Here is a 6,677-nt window from a genome sequence, read left to right on the forward strand (position 1 = left end):
GGAATTGAAATCTAATTCCATTCTTGATGTGTTCGTTTGACAAATGAATTGTAATTTATCACCACAAATGAATTGAAATCGTTTTCTTTTAACGAGGATAACGACGAAAACATTTTAGTTTTTTTAAATTTTTTGTTTTTAATTTATATTTTGTGTTATGATTTTATTATTATATTTTTTGAAATTTTTTAAGAGTTTTCTATTAAGATCAAAAACACCTTAAAAAATATTTAAAAATAATAATAAAAATTTCATAACTCAAAATATAAATCAAAAACAAAAAAAAGTAAAAAGAAAAAAACTAAAATGTTTTATTCATTGTCATCGTTTAAAAAAAAAACCTTGAGAAAACTTCAATGAATTCACTTGAAATCCTCAATATTTTGGAAGGATTTGAAATTTCTTTATTTTAAAGGAATTTTAAGGAATTGAATTCCAATTATTTGACAACCGAACACATTAAAATGGAATTAAGATTCCAATTTCAACAAAACAAACAACTTCATGTCATGGGATTTTAATTTTAATTCCTTTAAATTCTCACGAATTATGTGAAACGTGCCTCAAACATTTGAAAATTTAGAAACAATATTCTCTCAGTTGTAACATTCATTATCAAACATTTTTTTGGTCATTTCAACCACTGTGAAGCATAACTAATACAAACACATATCATCATCATCATCATCATCATCATCATCATCATCATCGTACTCAGTATATCCCACCAATAGCAATGCTATGGTAGGGTCTGAGGAGGGTAAGATGTAGACAGCCTTACCTCTATCCCATAGGGATAGAGAGGCTGCTTCCGGTGAGACCCCCGGCTCGATAGTAGTTTTGAATCAAGCCTTGGATATAAGACACATAACACTCAATCATCGGGACACCGGCTGATTGGTGCATGTGCCCTTGTCTTTCGGCTATCAACGCCACCACATGATGCTTGATTAACCTTCCGCCACTTTTAACGTTATTTTCACGTGATTAGTAAAATAACGTCAAAATTAGTGCAATTTTACTTTTGCCCACCCAAGGGTTCACACATATATACATTATATGTGCGCACCGCAAGCAGGGCGTTAATAATACAAACACATATAATTTCACTAAATTAAAATATATCATAAGGTTGTCAACATACCTAAATAATATATAAATGATTGATTTAGCACTTTTTGAGTTTGAGTAATATTGGTTAAAGGCTAAAAGAACCCTTACTGCTATATATTTATCTAGCTAATTTAGGGGTATGGTAGACATCTCATGAACATCAATGAAGAGGTAGGTCCCAGCAGAGCCCAGTTGGACCCGCAAGACTCACCTTGAACAGGGACGTCTGCGCGATGACCAACTGCTCCAGCAGGACCCACCATGCTCAAAGAACCTTACGCGTAGTACGCCAGCTGTACCCGCAGGGAAAGCCTCCCAATGGTGAAGTACCCCGCCTGTTCCCGCAGCTGCGGATACAAGCCATCAGGGAAGGCTACCCGCACTAACAGCAAGGCTACACGCACAAGGCATTCGTTACTTCAGTTGTCACATGAAGGAATGAGCAAGGCGGGAACACTCCCGCCTAAATTAGCCAGTCCGTATGCTTCTGGAAGGTCTTCCGTACTATACCTACTAAGGTATGGACGGAACAGACAGTTTGACCAGAGCAGCCCATGAACTAATCACAGGGTGACAGCTCACCGACAACAATACGAGGAGGAGCATCCTCTAGTACTGTTTCACTATTAGCCGCTGCCTACTCACCAACCCTTACGAGGGGACGTGCGCAGCCTACAGTTGGTGGAACAGTGCGTAGCCGGCAGTAAAGGAACAGTATACAGCCGACCTTATTACTGTTGGCCATAACCTATCCACCAACCAGCATGGCCTGTGCGTACGTCCACTGTTGGTAGAACATGAATACTATTCAGCCGGCTGTACCTGCTTGGAAACCTACCTTCGGCTATAAATACTCCAACACCTTGGAATGGTAAGGACATCATCTGATATCTCAATCTTATCTAGCAATCTCTTAATATACTCTTATATTCAGAGCAATCTAGTCTGATTCTCACGCCGGAGGGTGGTCACAAGGAGGAACCCCCCCCCTTCTCAGTGACGAGCTTACGGTGTCTGTTTTGCAGGTCTCCAGAAGAACAACCTTCTCAGCTAGATCTCATCCGTGGGAAACATTACTTAACCCCCAGATTACCTATAATCTTTCCAGGGTTCACTTAGTGTTTCTTCATTGGCGCCATCCGTGCATAAAAGCTAGAACTATTTTAGTTTCAAAATTTCTGAAGAAATGGTTAACGTTACTCCGGTCCAAAGGCCAGTAACCGACCAAGAAACCCCGGTAACCACAACCCCAGCAACTGGGGGGAACACCGGCGGTTACACAAATCTTACGAACACTACCCCGACTACCCAAGCCGGGGCAAGTGCAGTAAATATTCCACTGGGGTTCACTGACACCCAGTTGGAAAAACGAACAAGGGCCCCTCGCCAAACACTAGATCAAGTGAAGGCGTGGGCCGAAGCACGTCAAAAAGAATTCCAAGCCAAATTGGATGAACGCTTGCGTTCAGCTCAACAGGCTGACGAATTCGGCAGTACTCGCCAACACCTCAATATGAGCAGTGAGTGCGAGTACTCAGACGACGAGAGGGAATCCGATACCGACGCAAACCCTCGCCATAAGGCGAAAGGGAAGCGTAAGGAAACGGACGTCCAACCAAAAAGGAATTTCGGGGAAGCTTTTAAACCAACTGCGGAGAGAAACCCGCGCGACTTCTCCAAAACCTTTAGACCAACTGCTACAAATGCAGGAAAGTCAAAATTCGCAAGGGACATTGCGGAAGCAATCGCCCCGAGAAGTGCCAAACAGATGTCCAACATTGGCACTTATGATGGTCTATCCGACCCAGACGACCATTTGAACAGATTCATTGCGGGGGCTACCGTCAGCAACTGGACGGAACCCACGTGGTGCTACATGTTCCAGATGACTCTGGTCGGAGCGGCCAGGGCATGGTTCGATCGTTTACCGATCCACCACATATATGACTGGGCGGACTTTCAGAACAAGTTCAGCCAGCACTTCAGCCAACAGAGGAAGTACACTGAAGAACAGTGGACGATCCTCAACTGCGTGAGAGAGGAGGATGAATCTTTACTAGACTTCATCACCCGCTTCAACTCCAAAAAGCTAAGTCTCGGCAACATAAGTGAAGATCTGGTTCGCGCCGCTTTCATCCAAGGCGCCGAATACCCAGAACTTATCCGCACGTTGACGGGTAAGGATGGCATGCCATCAACATGGGATGCCATCATGACGGCGGCAAAGCGCTTTGCCGAGACGGAAAAGCAACTGGGAAGGGATCTTCCCCAGAGTACACACCTCTACACGCAGAGGACAAGAGAGAACAATGTTCGGATCGCCCGGCAGAACAAAAAAAGGAAGCTAGGTATCTGGCAGTCAAGGGTAAACTTTGACACCTCATCCAGCTCTCGCCCTCTTGTTGGCGGAAGAAGTCACACACACCCTTCAAGCCAAAAGCACCGGTGGACGCCACTCACCAAAAGCGTCACGGAGATATTTGCCACTGAAAAGCTACCGTGGCCAAAAGCTCCAGCGATCCGGCACCGACCTAATGCGGACCAGAGCAAATCCTGTGACTTCCACGGGACCAAAGGTCATGGTACGGAAGAGTGCACATCCTTGAAAGACATTGTCGAAGCTTACGTCAAGGATGGAAGATTGGCACACCTGGTGGCATCAATCAAGAAGGGAGGACGGAACGACAACCGGTACCGGGGCAACGGACGAAAGCCCGTTGACATCAGCATCAACATGGTTCATGGCAACATCAGAGGAAGAAAAAGGCGAACGCCAGAACCATGCGCATGGAAGGAAGCTGAGGTGCGCTTCCCGCGAGTGCCAGGAGGACCCAGCAAAGAAGGCCCTATCGTCATAAAAAGCCAGCTGGGGCACTACATCACTTCTCGCACTCTTGCTGACAACGGCGCCTCGTCAACGGTGATGTACAGGCAGTTCTTCGACAAGCTAGATGACGAAGACAAGGAGCGCCTGGAGACGATCTGCGCCTCGATGGAAGGGTTTGATGGCAGCACAAGCACCTCCCTGGGTATCCTATCTTTCCCCGTCACTCTTACAGATGGAAAACACTCCCGCACAGAGGATGTAGACTTTGTCGTGATGAGGAAGCCGCACCACACGTACGACATTCTCTTCGGGAGAGACGGGATGGCAAGATTCAACGCCGTGGTATCCTCAGTCCACGGCATGATGGGATGGCCAACAGCTGAGAGTGTAGCGATGATCACCGGCATTCCCCAGGTATGCATCGCATCTGTCTCATCTAAACCCAAACCAAAGATGGCTAAACCAACCATCACCGAACCAGAAAGATGGGCCTTCAATGGCAAGTACCCTGACCAGGCCGTTACCATTGGCCCAACAATTGTTGATCCCACTCGCACCTTACTTAAGCGCTTATTACAAAGGAACGCCGACATCTTCGCGTGGACACCAGCTGACATGACTGGTGTACCCCGGAGTAAGGCAGAGCATAAGCTCAAATGCGATCTGGCTGTCACACCGATCGTACAAAAGCGTAGAGTAATGGGGCCAGAACAAACTAACGCGTGTAGAACCCAAGTCAAGGAACTTCTTGACGCAGGCATCTTACGCGTTAGTAGATATCAAACTTGGGTTGCAAATCCCGTAATGGTACCGAAGAATGACAAACAATGGCGCATGTGCATAGATTTCAAAGATTTGAACAAAGCATGCCCCAAAGATTGTTATCCGTTACCTGAAATTGATCTTAAGGTGGATTCGTTGGCACCATTCCGCCTTAAATGCTTCCTGGACGCATACAAAGGGTACCATCAAATCCACATGGCCGTTGATGATCAGGACAAAACCGCTTTTCGGACGCCCGTTGGCACATTTTGTTATCAAATGATGCCATTCGGACTTAAGAATGCCGGGTCCACATACCAACGCCTGATGGACAAAGAGTTTCATTCCCAAATTGGGAGGAACTTGGAAGTCTACATGGATGACTTGGTCATCAAAAGCCCTGACCCAAAAGCGATGTTGAAAGACATCGAAGAAACTTTCAACACGCTCAGGAAGATAAACATGAAGCTCAACCCGAGCAAATGTGCCTTTGGAGCGGAAGAAGGGAAGTTCTTGGGGGTCATCGTCACTAAAGATGGCTTCAGAGCGAACCCTGAAAAGGTCGAAGCCATTATCATAATGGAATCACCTACTACCATCAAACAGGCTCAGACACTGAACGGACGACTAGTGGCACTTAATCGCTTTTTGGCAAACCACGCGGATAAGTCGTTCCCCTTCGTGTCAACGTTGAGAAACTGTTTGAAAAAAACGCACTTCCGCTGGACACCAGAAGCGGAAGCAGCTTTTCAGGAGATTCGGTCACGCTTGATCGAACTCCCAACACTCACAGCACCAGAAGCAGGAGAGGAGTTAATCCTATACCTTTCCGCAACTGATAGAGCAACCGGGGCAGTCCTGCTAGTGGAGCGAAAAGGCATCCAGATGCCAATCTATTATGTCAGCCGTATCTTAACAGACGTAGAAACCCGGTACACTACCCTCGAAAAATTAGTCTTAGCACTTTTACACGCCTCACGCAGGTTAAGACGATATTTCCAGGGTCACCCAATCACCATACTCTCCAACTTCAAACTTGCAAACGTTCTAGGCAAACCCGAGTTATCGGGACGCCTAGCCAAATGGGCAATTGAGTTGGGAGAATACGCGATAAAGTATAAGCCAAGACCAGCCATAAAGGGCCAGGTTCTGGCCGACTTTATTGCAGAAGTGCCTGCATCGCGGGAAAAAGAGTGCCAGGAAGAGGCCCAACCCTCTCCAGCACAAGACATCAATGATGTCTGGTGACTCTACACTGATGGGGCAGCCAATAACGAGGGTTCAGGCGCAGGGCTAAAGCTAACCAACCCAGCGGGCCAAGAATACACCTACGCTATTCGATTGGATTTTCCAAGTACGAATAACGAAGCCGAGTATGAGGCATTCCTGGCTGGGCTGAGAATTGCGCGTAAGATGGGAGTGAAAAACTTGGAAGCCCACGTGGATTCCATGTTAGTAGCCAATCAAATCAACGGGACGTACACGGCTGTGAACGACACAATGGCCCTGTACCTCGCACAAGCAAAATCCCTTATGCGCAACTTCAATGACTGCAAAGTCATACACGTCAAGCGAAGTGAAAACAAATCTGCGGATGCGTTAAGCAAGCTTGCTTCATTAGCCTTTACCCACCTAGGAAAGGATATCCGCATTGAACTCCTCGAGACACCTTCGGTCCCGCACAAGGAAATTTGTGTCATCCAAACCGGCACGGAAACGTGGATGACACCAATAATAAAATACCTTGCGACAGGTACACTACCGGAGTCCAAAACACAGGCAAGAAAACTACGCTGTAAGGCATTAAATTATCAACTCGTCAATGACATCCTTTACAGACGTAACTTTCTTGGCCCACTCTTAAGATGCGTGGACAACCAAGATGCTGACTACCTCCTAAGGGAAGTACACGAAGGCATCTGCGGAGTACACGCAGGTCCCCGCGCTGTTGTAGCCAAGCTAAACAATGCGGGAT

This window comes from Bidens hawaiensis, unplaced genomic scaffold (genome assembly GCF_021521415.1).
Source record: "Bidens hawaiensis isolate Kalapana, Puna unplaced genomic scaffold, B.hawaiensis_p1.1 tig00030813_1, whole genome shotgun sequence".
NCBI lineage: Eukaryota > Viridiplantae > Streptophyta > Magnoliopsida > Asterales > Asteraceae > Bidens > Bidens hawaiensis.